The sequence below is a fragment of the Papaver somniferum genome, chromosome 5, assembly GCF_003573695.1.
Source record: "Papaver somniferum cultivar HN1 chromosome 5, ASM357369v1, whole genome shotgun sequence".
Taxonomy (NCBI): domain Eukaryota; kingdom Viridiplantae; phylum Streptophyta; class Magnoliopsida; order Ranunculales; family Papaveraceae; genus Papaver; species Papaver somniferum.
In genome coordinates this window covers 116,521,096-116,536,350 of record NC_039362.1, presented here as the reverse complement: position 1 = coordinate 116,536,350, position 15,255 = coordinate 116,521,096, and the positions used below count along the sequence as shown (strand labels likewise).

The following is a 15,255-nucleotide window of genomic DNA, read 5'->3' as shown; positions in this document are numbered from 1 at the left end:
GACAACCTAGTCCTCTCTGTGGGAACGATCCTTTCTTGCCCTTGCTATATTATATATTTTGAGTAGTGAGAAAGTAATTTATTTTTGACGCATACGACAGCGATCAATACTTCTAGTTGATGTTAAACCATATATATTGTGAACTGATTCCTTATTGAATAAGCGAGAGACTTGTATCTTTATCGTTGTTCTCCATAAGGGAAAATGAACCTTTTCAACAACTGGATTTTCTAGTAGAGGTTAAGTGGTGAATTCAATTGTCCTAGTGCACTTTACTTATGTGTTTAAATCCTTTCTTTCTGTATTCTTATTTGTATTTCCGCATCCATATTTCTATTTCAATTTTTCAGTTTGATCTTTGCCAGCACCTTGTCGTTTCGATACACAAAGTCCCCGTTATTACTTCTTGTTCGAATCAATATTAGTTAGTCTTTGAAATTCAACTTCACACCAACCAAGTCCATGTGTGAACGATCCGTACTTGTTGTGTTTTACATTGTAGACACCGTATACTTGGGGTTTGTATAATTGTAGGTTTCTAAATCTTACCAGTCAGCATAGTGTATCATCCTTTCTTGTGCTTTTTGGAGTGTTTCCTTACGAATATCCAGGGTGGTATCTCTTTGTTGTAAGTAGTCTTCAACAGCTTAGACAGAAGTAATGGATGTGGAAGGAAAATCAAGACGAGGTGGTTCATACCCATATAAAGCCTTGAAAGGGCTTATCTTGAGGCTTGTGTGAAAGTTACTGTTATACCACTATTATGCTAGTGGTAACCACTTGAACCAATGTATAGGCCTGTGGACAGTCATACATCTAAGATAATTATCCAAGCAGGCATTGACTCTTTCTGTTTTCCATCAGATTGAGGATGATATTTTTTGTTGAGATTTAAACTGGTGCTCCGAGCCTTGAAGAGGTCCTGCCAGAAAAAGCTGGTGAAGACTTTGTCGCTATCAGAAACAACTGAAGCAGTAAGGCCATGTAATTTCAAGATCTGGTTGATTAACTCCTTGGCAACAGTGATGGAAGTGTAGGGATGAACTAAAGGAATGAAGTGTGCATACTCCTTGTCCACAACCACCAGGATGACTGTTTTTCTGTCACTTTCAGGCAGTCCCTCAACGAAGTCCATGGATATGTGTTGTCAAGCTTGCTCAGGGATGGAAGAGGTTGCAGTAAGCCAGCAGGATGTGTATGTTCCCCATTGTTCCTTTGGCAGATGTCACAAGAAGAGACAAAAAGCAGAATATCTTTCTTCATGTTGGTCCAGAAGAAGTAAGTTTTGGCTCTAATATATGTACCTTGTATGCCAGAATGAACATAAATTACAATTGTTTTCCTAATATCAGAACCACTGCCAATATATAACCTATTTTTTTATCTTAAGATGCCTTCTGAATAAGTAAAATTTGGGATGGCAGAGTTGTTGATCAGTAGATGAGGAAGAAGGAGTTGCACCGTTAAGTCTGATTCATAGCTGGAGATAATGTATGAGGCCCAAAATGGTATGGAAACAACCAAGATATTGCATTCACCATGCATATGTAGTCTTCTAGACAAGGCATCAACCACCTTGTTGTCAGCTCCTTTTTTATATCTGATTTCATAATCAAAGCCTAGTAATTTGATCACCCATTTTTGTTGAAGAACTGTAGAAATTTTCTTCTCAAGAATATACTTAATACTTTGATGGTCTGTTGAAATGATAAAGTGATGGACTTGTAAGTAATGTCTCCATTTGGTCACTGCTTGAGCAATTGCAATCATCTCCTTCTCATATGTGGATAGAGCAGTAGCTTTTGGTCACAGAGGTTGGCTAAAGAAAGCTATTGGCTTTCCTTCCTGTAATAATACACCAATACTATTATCACAAGCATCAGATTCAAGAGTGAAGTCCTTGGAGAAATCAGGTAGAACTAAGACTGGAGTAGTTGACATGGTTGTTTTGAGTTGTTGAAATGAAGTGGTAGCATCTGATATCCACTGAAATGCATTATTTTTGAGTAGGCCAGTTAGTGGCCTACTTATAGTGCCATAATTCTTGACAAACTTCCTGTAATACCCAGTCAAACCCAGAAAGCCTCTTAAATCCTTAACATTGGAAGGAGTAGGCTAGGTAGTCATAGCTAAAACTTTTGTTGGGTCAGCTTTGACACCTTCAGAGGAGATGATGTGACCCAAATATTCCATCTCTTGTTGGGCAAAGAAACATTTAGAGAAATTTGAAAACAACTGATGTTTCCTCAAAATACTCAAGGTGATCTCCAAATGGTTGATATGTTCCTCTAAGCTAGGACTAAATACCAAAATATCATCAAAGAACACAAGAATGTGGTTGGTCCATTTGTGAGGCCAAAAGGCATCACCTTAAACTCATAATGGCCATGAGATGTTCTGAATGCTGTCTTGTAGATGTCATCAATGTAGACTCTTATTTGATGGTACCCATACCTGAAATCTATTTGAGTAAACCACACAGAACCTTTGAATTCATCTAGAAGCTCACCAATGACAGGAATAGGAAATTTATCCTTAATTATAATGTTTTTGAGTCTTTTATAGTCTACATAAAATCTTCAAGTGTTATCCTTGTTCTTTACTAGTAGAATAGAAACAACAAATGGACTGCGGCTAGGTTGTATAATGCTAGATGTTAACATTTCTTTAATCAAACCTTTCACTACAGACTTTTGAATATAGGGACATTTATAAGGTCTGAGATTTGGTGGTTCGGAGTTTGGCTTGGTTGGAATGCATGGTGTGGTCCAAACTCCTTTGAGGTGGAAGTTGAGTAGGTTCTGAGAAAACATCTTAAAATTGGTCTAAAAGTGAGGATATATGAGGTGGTATTGGGGTAGGAGAAGGAGTGGTGGTAATAGAGAACATGTGGCCAAAAACACCATGAGTATGTTTGTTGAAAAATGATTTTACTGCACTACCACTCATCATTGATAAGGAAGATTTCCCACGACAGCCAGTAAGGGTAATTTTATTTCCTTTGTGCTTAAAAGAAATAATAAGTTTAGAAAAATTGAAAACAACATCACCTAGTTTTCTGAGCCAATCTTCTCCCAGCACCATGTCACAACCACCAAGTGGAAGAAGTCCCAATGGAGCATTAAAATTGTATCCTTGCATACTCCATTCCAGCTTAGAACAAACTCCAGAACTGACAGTTTTCTCCCCATTTACCATAATAACCAACATGTGTGATGTGGGTTCTACTGCACACTACAATTGTTTGGCTAAAACACTGTCTAAGAAGCTGTGAGTGCTACATGTGTCAATGAGTATGGAAATATGATGCTTTTTTAGAAGTCTTGGAATTCTGATGGTTTCACCATTGACATGACCAATAAGAGCCTTCAAGGAGATTTCCATATCTGATTCCACTGCTGAATTAATATCCTCAGTTGGATGGTCCTCAAGAATATCCTCAGGTTCTTCTTGAGGTGCAGTATCAACCATAAATGACTGTTATTTGGCACAAATGTGTCCAGGCCTGTAAACTGCATCACAATTATAACAAAGGGCTTGTTCTCTTCTCTTTCTGACTTGGTCAGGGGTAAGTCTTGTGATAGGAGGGAGTGAAGAATTATTGGTTTTAGGTGATGGTGTTGGAGGTGGTTTGAAAAGGGAAGGTGGAGTAAGGTTGGGCTTGAGAGTGGGTTGTGTAGAAGTGAAGGTTCTAGAAAATGAATAGTTGTTTGTGTAAGGTTTTTGAAAAAGTGGGGGTCTAACAACCACACCCAATATTTCGTTCGGCAATCTGAATAGACAAACTCCAATATACTTTCAAGAGAATCAACTAGACAGTCAGACTTAATCTGGAGAAAAGTATATCAAAGAGTTTTATATCTCAATCTCTCAATTCAATCTGCAATCAACAAATAGGAATTTGCGAGCCCGATTGAATATAAGAGAAATAACTTGAACAGTACCAAAGACCAATGTTCAAGGATCAATCAATTTCAATCAACAACCAAAGGTTGGATTTACCGATTGATCGATTCAACGCACAACCTGTGATATTTCAATTATATAACAAAATATAATACGGAAAATAAATAACACAGACACCAGAATTTTGTTAAAGAGGAAAACCACAAATGCAGAAAAACCTCGGGACCTAGTCCAGCTTTGAACACCACATTGTATTAAGCCGCTACAGACACTAGCCTACTACCAATGAACTTCGGACTGGAATGTAGTTGAGCCCTAATCAATCTCACACTGATCAAGGTACAGTTGTTCTTGCATCTTATCTAAAGAGAAAGCTCCCATTAGTGTAGTTGGGTGAAACATGAGAACAGAATGTTGAATATCCTCTTTAAGAGCACCAATAAAACTCTTGACAAAATAACTCTCAGGAAGGTCAGGATGTATACTAAGTAGCAGAGCTTTTGCATATTCAAACTCTTCAAAAAACTCATCAACAGAGGTTTTATGAAACAATTTATTAAAATTACCAACAATATTCTCATTAGCAGGATTTTCAAATCTAAGATAAGCATGTTCAGTAAGTTCAAACGAGGAAAAAATAGTGCGGAAAGATTGAAAGTTGTGAAGCCACTTTTCAGCCTTACCCTCAAGATGTATGGACACCATCTTTATTTTCTAAGTTTCATCCTTGATGTCATGAAGCTGAAAATAATGGTTGCATTTCTGAATCCATCCTCTTGGATTTTCACCATCAAAACGTGGGAAATCGATTTTAGGCAGACGAAGTGGAGGGTGCACATCTCGACCTCCAGATTTCTCATCTTCATTGTGGAATCTTGTGTGGGAAGACTCTGCTCGTCCTGAATCTTCATGTTGTGGTTTGTGAGAAAAAAACTACAAAAGACTCCACCTGAGCTTCAAGATCCTCTTTAATTACCATTGCTTCTTTAATTGAACGTAAATCAGATTGAACCGAAACAATCTGTTACTGATGTGCATCGTATTTATCCTGCAATTCCTTACAGGTTGGATTACCACTTCCTCCCATATTGAATCAGGAAAAGAAACGACTCGTGATACCAATTGTTATGTTCTACTACAATCAACACATGAAATAAAATGATAAAATCTCAAACCTCACGATTTGAGCCTTCAAGTTAAGAAAACTAGCCAATTTTAGAACAACAATACTCATATTTCTATTCATTCAACTTAGCCGCAAAACAATGAATGTTCTTACCCATTTAAAGCAGGTGAAACCCTAACTGGATAAGAGCCATTCCCTGCTCGACACATGTAAGGATCCTACTGATCAAAAGGAAAATACTAAGTACCACTAGCTAACTACTCAGCGCTACCAGGTAGCTTATTTGAAATAAGGGGACCCACTATTATTGGCACTCAGGTACATGAAATACCGGTTACACCTTGATTCCGAAAGTAGCTTGTGACCGATTACAACTAACTTCCCAATGTACCTTGTGACCGGTTACACCTTGCTCCACAAAGTAGCTTGTAACCGATTACAACTTGCTACACACTATAGGCTATGACCGGTTATACCTCAATCTTCAACATAAGTTAAGATAGTTTCTACCTTGTCATCTTGTATTGGTTATTCAAAAGATATTCAATAAAAAACCTGACCAAATGATTTCCTTTCGGTTACGAAACAAGTTCGTATATGTACTTCCTTTAAAAAATTGTCATAAAACATTGTTTCCTAGGATGAAATCAACACCTATAGCTTACACATAATCAAGTAACTAAAATACAAAGATTATGTTGATGTCGTATTTACGAAGTTCCAAAAGATAAGCGTTTATACTTCGTAATTTAATAGATTCCTTGACTCTTTGATCATAATAATATGACCAAGTCTAATTGTTAGAGCATTGCTCGTTCGAACTTGCAAGTGTTGCTTTCTCAAGCTTGTTTGTCAAATTTAGTTGTCAAAACTATGTGTCTTGATTCCTAATCTACTTATAGCTAAGTCTCGGACTAGGATAGTTAAGTGTAGTTGATCTCTAGACTCCATGTCGATCATCTTACGAAGACGAAGAAATACTCAAGGAACCAGTGGAACTTCATCCGACTAAAAGGTATGTGGATACTTGAACTTATCTATCACTCAAAAGTCTTTCTACTCTATCTCTTACTCCTGAGACAAAAGTCGTATAAGTATGATAGTTTTCATACATACACATTTGTTATTTCGAGCCTAGTTTACTCGCCTATCTTTTTCTCGAAATATGTGTTGGTAAGCTTTCGCTTTAACCATTTTTCATCTTTACCCGTGACGAAATTCATGATGACGTTTCAATCTTGAAAATGGCTTTGATGACGATAGTTGTGAATAATGACTGTTATAACATTATAGAAGAATGTTTCAATGATTGAAATATAGAGTTGAGACAACCATCTATGGATATAAGCATATATAGTGTGTTCGCACATTAATGTATAAATCCATGTACTGGAAACCAAGTGTGTGCATATGTGTGCATACGATATTGGTGAAGGAGACAGGTTGGGTACGCGTACTGGCGGAACTTTTCCTCCGGAAAATTCTGTTGAGTTTGGAGTTTACGAACTCATAACCAGTCACCTTAGGTACGCGTACTGGTAGAACTTTTCTACCCGAAAAATTCTGCTGAATTTGGAAACCAACAACCAACTCAAATCCGGTAGCTAAGGTACGCATACCCGTACGCGTACCCAGCTGGTTATTTCTCAAATCGGTAGTTCATGAACTTAAAAACAATAAATCATAAGGAATGCAATCTTTGCAAACCGTGGCTATATTATTCATGAATTGATTCAAATAAATCAAACCGATTTTGTTTCAATTGTGTCTTTGAATAAAGACCTAAGCGATTGAACAACTCTTCAACTAGTTCTTATGAGTCATTTGAATTAGTTATGAGAAAGATGAATACGGTTAATATGGAATTGCTCATATGGCTAACCATTGGTTAACTATTTGTGAACCAACTAAGTGTACACGTTTAGGTACGGTTACTCAAACCTAAATGAAATACATTTCATTTGTGTGTGACAAGCTAAGTTTCGATCTAACGGTTGAAAGATATTAGCTTGTATCTAATCAAGTTTTCATCTAACGGTGAATATTGAATGCTTTGTTACTAAGCTAACATAGATTGCAAACCCTGATTTGAAAAATATATAAGTGAGAACTCTAGCAACTGGAAAAACTAATCCCCGTACCTCCTGTGTGATACTAGTTGGTTTAGCTAGAGTCGGTTCTCCTTTAACCTTAGGTTTCTTCTCGAGACCCTGTAGGTTAACGACTTAAAGACTTCATTGGGATTGTGAAGCCATATGATCGCTGTCTTATGGGTCAAAAATAAATTACTTTCTCACTACTCAAAATATATAATATAGCAAGGGCAAGAAAGGATCGTTCCCACAGAGAGGTCTTGGGTTGTCAATATGTTTCGGTTTCCTATATAAAACAATGGGGGGATTTTCTGATTTGTATAAACTAAAATAAAGTAAAAGCAAATAAAAAAATAAACACGCAAATCAAGGGTGTGAAAATATTGGGTAAAGGTTTCATCTTCAATTGTAAACAAGTTTTTGAATGTATGAATAGAATCCGTATTTAATCTCGCTATCATCAAAAGCCCTAGAAAACCTTATTGCAAGAATACTTCGTAAATTTCCTAAGTTCATCAACACGCACATTAGAGCTGCGTATGTGAATTCCACCTGAAGAATAACCTAACGCCTTGCACTAATTAAGTTCAATTCCTAGGAGCGTTAAGTTTCAGAAATAGGCTAATCAATGCAATTGTCATACATTGCGCATAACAATTCGGACAAAGGTCAATTTCTACATATGACTACAAGAAAGTGTCACTACAATCCATAATCACATCATGCTACTTGCATTCAAGGTTATCGCTTGATGAAAACCCTAAACTAGCTATAGATATGGATGCGAGTTCAATCAATTCTAGACTTAACTAAACTAACATTCAATCATATTGCAATACATCAATCATGCAATTATTATAAACGGTAGAAAGTGAACGATGACTATGAGAGGAAACTAATTCATCAAATCAAATAACATGCTTGCAAAATCCGACTACATCTTTAGCCAATAAAAATAGATTATCTACTTGGGTTAATGGAGTTCATCACAAAAAACAAAGAAGAAAGCATCATGTTCTAAACCCTAGAAAACAAAAGCAGAAACAAAGATATCCGTGAAAAGTCTTCCTTTTATACACTTTCACTTCCCAAATTAGATCATAGCCTCTCTGCCAAAAACCAGTCGCTTCAAACAGCCCATGAGTGAATCCCAGTAAAAACAGTCCAAGTCCATCTGAGTCATACCTGGATCGGTGATTCAACTCGGCATACTCCGATTCCATCAGGGTTTCCTCTGTTTTCTGGTTGTTTTCCCGGCTGAGTTCAGGCCATTTCATACTCTTCTTCCCTGTAAACATCCTAACATTCATCTATTGAAAGCATTCAGCTCATTCCTCTGCAACTAGGTTCCATTTCAGTTCAATTCCCATCTTCCATATTCTTTGCAACTTCAATCTGCAGCTCAATACCAACTCTATGTGCCAACAGTTCATCTCATGCTTGTTCTGACTATCCCTGGCCATTGTTAACTCTTACTGCAATCCCTAAGCATTCAATCTCCAAACACAAATTCCTCTTTACTTCATGGCTTTATCACCTTTGCCACCACAGCTGCACTACCAATGCCTTCAATTCCATCTCAAAACTACCCATTCAGTCCCTTGCTCTTGACAGCAACTACAACTTCAATACCACAGTTTCAGCTGCATTATTTCACAACTACAAGTCCACCTGCAATATCATCTCAGTAGCTTCACCAACTGCAACTCCAGTTGCAGCAGCACAACAACATCGATCTTGTCACAGACTTTCAGTTCTTCTTGGCTTCATTCATCTGCACTCTTCACAACATTGCCCTATACCGCCACCTTTATATTCTGATGCTTTTCCTCACAGCTTCTCCAAATCTCAGTTGCCTACAAACCCTGTAACTCTCACTGCTACCACCTGCGATCTCTTTGTCAAGTCATACATTCCTGCAATCGACCCTTCTACATCACAGACTCATTACTGGCCACAGCTCCGCATCATTCCTCAAAAATCATCAGCACAGCTCCATGCACTTGCGACTGCAAACTCAAACAAACCCGTATGCTCAGTACATCTCAGCTTCACTGCGTCCATTGCTCACAAAAGAACCATTTAAGCCAATTCCTTGTTCTTGCGAAAACGTGCCCAAATACGTGACTCGTAGCTCATATGTCCAGCGGCCAACTATTGCATCCAACACGTTCTACCTTTATGACTGACTGAAATATTACGAACCCCACTTTCGGTTCCAAAATACGGCAACCGGAACTAGTACCACCGGCTCGCCATTCTCGCTCACTTTTCGCACTGTTTCTGCAGTCTTGTTGCAACATTCATCAGGTCATTAACTCTCATTCATTCCAACCGCCTCAGGCCATACCTCACTTCCCAAACTGCTCTCTATCCCTTCTTCTGCAACCTTCATCCGAGCCACATTCCACCAGACCTTTAGCTCATTCATTCCTGCAATACAGCCTAGCTTCATAACCAACAACACCAGCTGAACCTTCACTTCCATCACCAATCCTTCTAAACAACACCAGTTCCACAGTTCAGTTCAAGCTCCCTGCAACAACTGCTTGCAATAAATAACGGCACCACCGTTACCTCAGTCCATCTACCTGCGACAACGTCATATCCTTTGGCTCCACACCTGCATCATTTCAGCTACTCCATTCCCAACTGCTACACTTGCGACTGCCAATCCATTGCAGTCAGCAAACACCAGTCCTCTTCTCCCACCAACTACAATCCCGTGAAGCTTCACATCATTCACAACTTAAACTGCCATCTCGTAGCTTCAAATGCATAACTGCTCAGCCATAACATCATCACCAGGGCCATCTCCTGTCATTCTCCTGGACCTAGCATTCATCTAAATCCACTGAACTCAGTACCATCTTCTCTTCTTGACTTGATTTCCATTTCATATCTCAAATCAAAAACAGATTCAACCTGAGCCCAAAACTCCATGTTCCTCATCTCTTCAAACCCTTCCAGCACACACAAGTTCTTATCAGTTTCAATATCAAGTCCAAATTCTTCTCTGTCACCAGCTCAATCAAGCCACCAGGTCTATCAACTCTGAGCCATTTCATTCAGTCAGCAAGAACTCGTTCTAGCTCCAACCACAGACAAACATCTCTTCATTCAACCCTTGAATCAATCTTACCAAGAATCAAAAACAATTCAGATCCTATCAAACCACCAATTCCCATCTGAGCAGCCACCAATCAACGGAAGTACACCATCTTCACTGATTTCGACCTGAAATTCATCTTCACAGATCAATTGAAAATACAACTCTACCCTAATTTCCTTCTTCGATTAACAACATCAGTAAACTCTCAGATTCTACCTACAAAATCCATCTCCTTCACGGCCTCAAATCCATCTTCTCTCGGCTGCAGTTACTCATGAATTTTTCCATTTCTCTAACTCTCAGACAACACTCAGTCGCGCCCCTCTGAATCTATCTAACAAGATGATAATTGAAACTCAACGCTGAATTCTCCATCATTCTGACCCCACTTTTTGATGATATGGATCAGTGGGAGGATTTGGAATTAGAGTTCTCGTATTGATTCTGGCCCCACACCTCCCTCAAATTTTGTTATTCACACCCGGCGTACACCTCCCTCAAATTTTGTTATTCACACCCGGCGTACACCTCCCACTTCTTCATCGACCCACTATCCATACTTCTTCGTACCACAACTTCTCCTGTTCATTCTTAGGGACCTTAACTGCTTCTTATCTCTCACTTCTCCTCTTCATCCTTAGTAACTGCTCTATGTCTCTCAAAGCTTGGTTCCTATTTTTTTCTTCAGTCCTAACAAAAATGATAATTTTGTTCTTCTGGAATTATGAAATTTCGTTTAAATCTCTTCACATATGAAACTTTGTTCGGACCTCATCACAATTGATTAATTAGAAATGTGAATTTCTGTTCTTCTGGAATTGACCAACTGCTTATTAATTTTGAAGAGCAATCGATAATTTCTCATTTATGTTGCTCACGATTATCTCTCCTTCCACTACTCAAGGATGAATCGTACTTTGATATCCAGTTTCATCAACTCCAATTCAAGATTATTTCAGCAATACTTTCTGCATCAATCAAAGATAACCTTCAAAAGAAAACAATAAATCTCCGATGAAGATATTGAGAATGCTGAGTCAGTGACATCGATGCATGTAAGTTTTTTTCCCTTAAGTGGCATATAACATGTTTGATAAAATACCTTACTCAGTTTCTTTTTCAGTTATAAACTAAGGGGTGTGATACTATTAGATGTTAATGGTGATACCGCTGAGGGTGATGTTATGGGATGTCAATGGCGCAAGTTATGGGATGTTAAGATATATCAAAATAGATAGATCTTTCATGGATTAGTGGGTTGGTGGATTAGTTTAGAGCTCGAGTCTCATTGTCTCAGACCTCTAGAGAAATACCGAAACCAACCCGTAGAGATATTTGGTTGAGGTTTTTTTAATTTTACAACTTCGAGTACCTTCAAATTAAGCTGCTTTAGAATATTCTATAACTTTATTTATTGTCTGAATTTTTTCAGGATGGCTAGAGTAACTTCCGTCAAGAAGGTTGGAGCTATCAGAATTTGCTTCATAATGATCAATTGGTACAAAGACCTCCAGGTATTTGCATATTTTCTGAATTTGTAGCACTATGGTCTTGCTCCATGCATTTTAACAACATGAGTGAAAGAATCTTTATGTATAACAAAATTGATGTGATTTTTCGGTTGACGATATACTCATATAAGTTTCTGATTCAAAAATTATTTGATTGTTGATTATGATGATGATGGAACCAATAATCCATAAACGATGTTTGGTTGTTCTTCAAAAGAGGTTAACATTCCAGAAATTGACATCAACTACTTCAAATACAACTGATATGGAATCCATGAACGCCATTTTTCTAATAGTTGTATTAGTCAAAATTTCAATGGTGGAGAAAATTACATGTGCAAATGATTAGCAATGTCTTCTGAGGTTTTGTATAAGCATATAACCTATATATGCTTTTATCGTGCAGGAATAAATATGACATATCTGAGATTCATACAACAATGAGTAATATCTTCCAAACTTCTATGCATTGAAGAGTTTCTTATTCTGAGTATGCCAGTATTTCAGGTATGTCTCATACCACGGGTCTTCTTCTGCCTTTTGGAGTGTATCTACTATCTTTCAATTTTATGTTCTCTCTGTGTGTTTGTTCCATAAGAAGGCCTTGAATCCAGACTAACAGACATTGTGCTTATATACTCTCATCACTCATTGTGTATGAGCAAGGAGAGCTCTAACATTTAGTTGAGTTTGTTTATAATTTATCTGTAGTAAAGGCTGCTGAGCTGAAGTAGTCAAACTTCTATCTGGAAGCCACTGGACATCGTGTTGCACTATTACCATGAGGACCTCTGGAGGATCTGCAATGGATCTACTGAAGCATCTATAGTTTTGAGTTACTTATCAAGTACAGGAAAAGCACAAAACCTTTTGATCGGTAAAACAAACTTTATTGAGGTAATGCATACTTTTTCGCTATAAATGTAATCGTATTGAAAACCAAACTATTTTTCAGAACACTATCTTAGAACTTGGATATTCCTATTACACTATTTTGTAATGGCTATCTACCATGGACGTGTATCGACTGCCTTGGATTATTTTTATTTACTTGGAATTTTCACGTACGTCTGTTACTGTCAACCCAGCTGACTTCTTATTCAATCTCGCAAATGGTACTATACATAATCTATTCACACCTTAGCAGTTGACTCATTGGTTCGTTCTTTGGATGGATTCACAGTAGGTGCTAGAGGAACTGTAAGGGTTGCTCCTTATTAAAGAGAGTTGTAGAATACACAAGGAGGAGAATTTTATCAAGTGGCGGGTGGTGGAAAGAGAGAAAAGATGAGCAAATGTTGATCAGGTCAAAGGAGCTATCACCCTCAAATGTAGATGCTTCAGTAGAAGCCAATGAACATCATGCTTAACCTGCACTTTGAGTTTATTTGATGTCTCGAGTAGTTATATGTATGGACAGTGTATTCCAACTTTTTGTTGATAACATTAACAACTCAAAAAAATTACCATGCATTTTTCTTTTTCTTTTCTATGGATTATTAGGTTAAGCCATTTTGTTGGTTAGACCATTCTTTTTTCTGACTTCTCCACCTTTTGAATTGGCTACTGCAAACTGGCATACATTTTTTGACCTGGCAAGTGCGTTCCTCATGCTTTAAAGTGCATTGCGATTTATTGTTTGACCATATCTAATATTGTGAAGAGAAGATGGTTGTGCAAACTTTTATCATGGTTCTAATTTATATTTGTATTAGTACTTCGTACTACGATGATCTCTTTAATACTCATTCATCCAAGCAAATAAATATAAGTTGCGCAGGATGAGCATATCTTAACATATCTTAGAAAATATCAACACTCCCCGTTGCGTAGCACAGGTTACTATCTAGTTCAATATGAAAATGATTGAAAAATTATTGTCTCAGTTTTCTCAGGGTTTTGGTAGTAACCAGAATAGCTACAGGGACCCAGATGAGGTAGATAAGGGGTACCCAGCTGTGGTGGTTAAAGGCTAATCAGCTCAAACATGTCTTGTCGGTCTCAGAAAACCGATAGCCTAATTTTCAGTTCAACTATCAATTCTAGGAGACTGACAGTTTAATTTCCTGCATAACTCCTCTTGCACGACCTTGCCTACTCCAAGTACCCCACGTGAATTGACCTTTTTGCTCTTTACGCTCCAAATGGATGTTTTCTCCTTCTTTTGCTCATAATGACTCCATTGCACCTGATAAACTCAAAAGCAATCATAAGATACATAATTTACAAGAAAAGTAGCAAAGAAAGCATAAACAATAGATAGTAAATCAAGGCGTTTGTGACACCTATCACCAGACGAAACCACTTCTCTTGTAGTTGAGCGATCTGATCTTGCCATTTTCTATCGTACGAGTTCAATTGAATAATTGACTTGAGATTATATCTCCGATAGGTCAAGATAAAAAGAAATCACAAACATCTTTGTCTCATCGTTTGTGATTCCACATATCTTGTTTCGCTACCGTACGATTAAGATTATTGTGAGGTGATTGATAATACTAGGCTGTTCTTCGGGAATATAAGTCCGGGTTATCAATTAGTTCCTGTTCACCTTGATTTCTATCAAAAGACGGAACAAACTTTTGGTCATGAAGTGTCTCTATGGAAATTCCATTAGGATCCCACTAGTTTTCGTACCTTTGTCAATTTTATTGACAAAAAGGGGGAGAATTAATGTGTAGTTCACACTACAAATACATATGGTTTTCGGATCATTATGTAAGGGGGAGTGGATTTCATGTTGAGGTGAAAGTATTGACTAAGGGGGAGTGATACATATCACCATAGTATTGTTGTCAAAGTTGTGATACAATTGAACTTTGATACTGTGTAATAATACTATGATACTATATAACAATGGTCGAGAGCTTTTGTTTTCTCATTGTTATGGCTACGGATCTTCAACAACTATGATGCTGAACTTAACATCTATGGAATCATGAGAGTACTTGGAAAAAACGAAGTTTTCGAGTAATGTTGAAGCACCAAGGAGATCAAGCATGTGGACGAGAAGCTACAAAGTTTTATTTATTTTGTAATCCATATGTATTGATAGTTTTGTCACTAAAATTGACAAAAAGGAAGATTTTTAGAGCATTGCTCGGTCGAACTCGCAAGCGTTGCTATCTCAAGCTTGTTTGTCAAATTTAGTTGTCAAAACTACGTGTCTTGATTTCTAGTCTACTTATAGCTAAGTCTCGGACTAGGATAGTTAAGTGTAGTTGAGCTCCAGACTCCATGGCGATCATCTGACTAAAAGGTATGTGGAGACTTGAACTTATCTATCACTCAAAAATCTATCTACTCTATCTCCTACTCTTGAGATAAAAGTCGTATAAGTATGATAGTTTTCATACATACACATTTGCTATTTCGAGCCGAGTTTACTCACCTATCTTTTTCTCGAAATATGTGTTGGTAAGCTTTTGCTTTAACCATTTTTCATCTTTACCCGTGACGAAAGTCATGATGACGTTTCAATCTTGAAAATGGATTTGATGACGATAG

At 37.6% G+C, this 15,255-nt stretch overlaps 1 long non-coding RNA gene across 1 annotated transcript; it reads left to right on the top strand.

Annotated features, from left to right (window-relative positions):
• Window positions 1-10,800: 10,800 nt before the first annotated feature.
• LOC113277731 lies at window positions 10,801-13,233 on the top strand. The gene is made up of 4 exons (XR_003325107.1): window positions 10,801-11,292; window positions 11,670-11,751; window positions 12,155-12,645; window positions 12,932-13,233. It is a non-coding gene; the product is annotated as an uncharacterized LOC113277731 (long non-coding RNA).
• The last annotated feature ends 2,022 nt before the right edge of the window (window positions 13,234-15,255 follow it).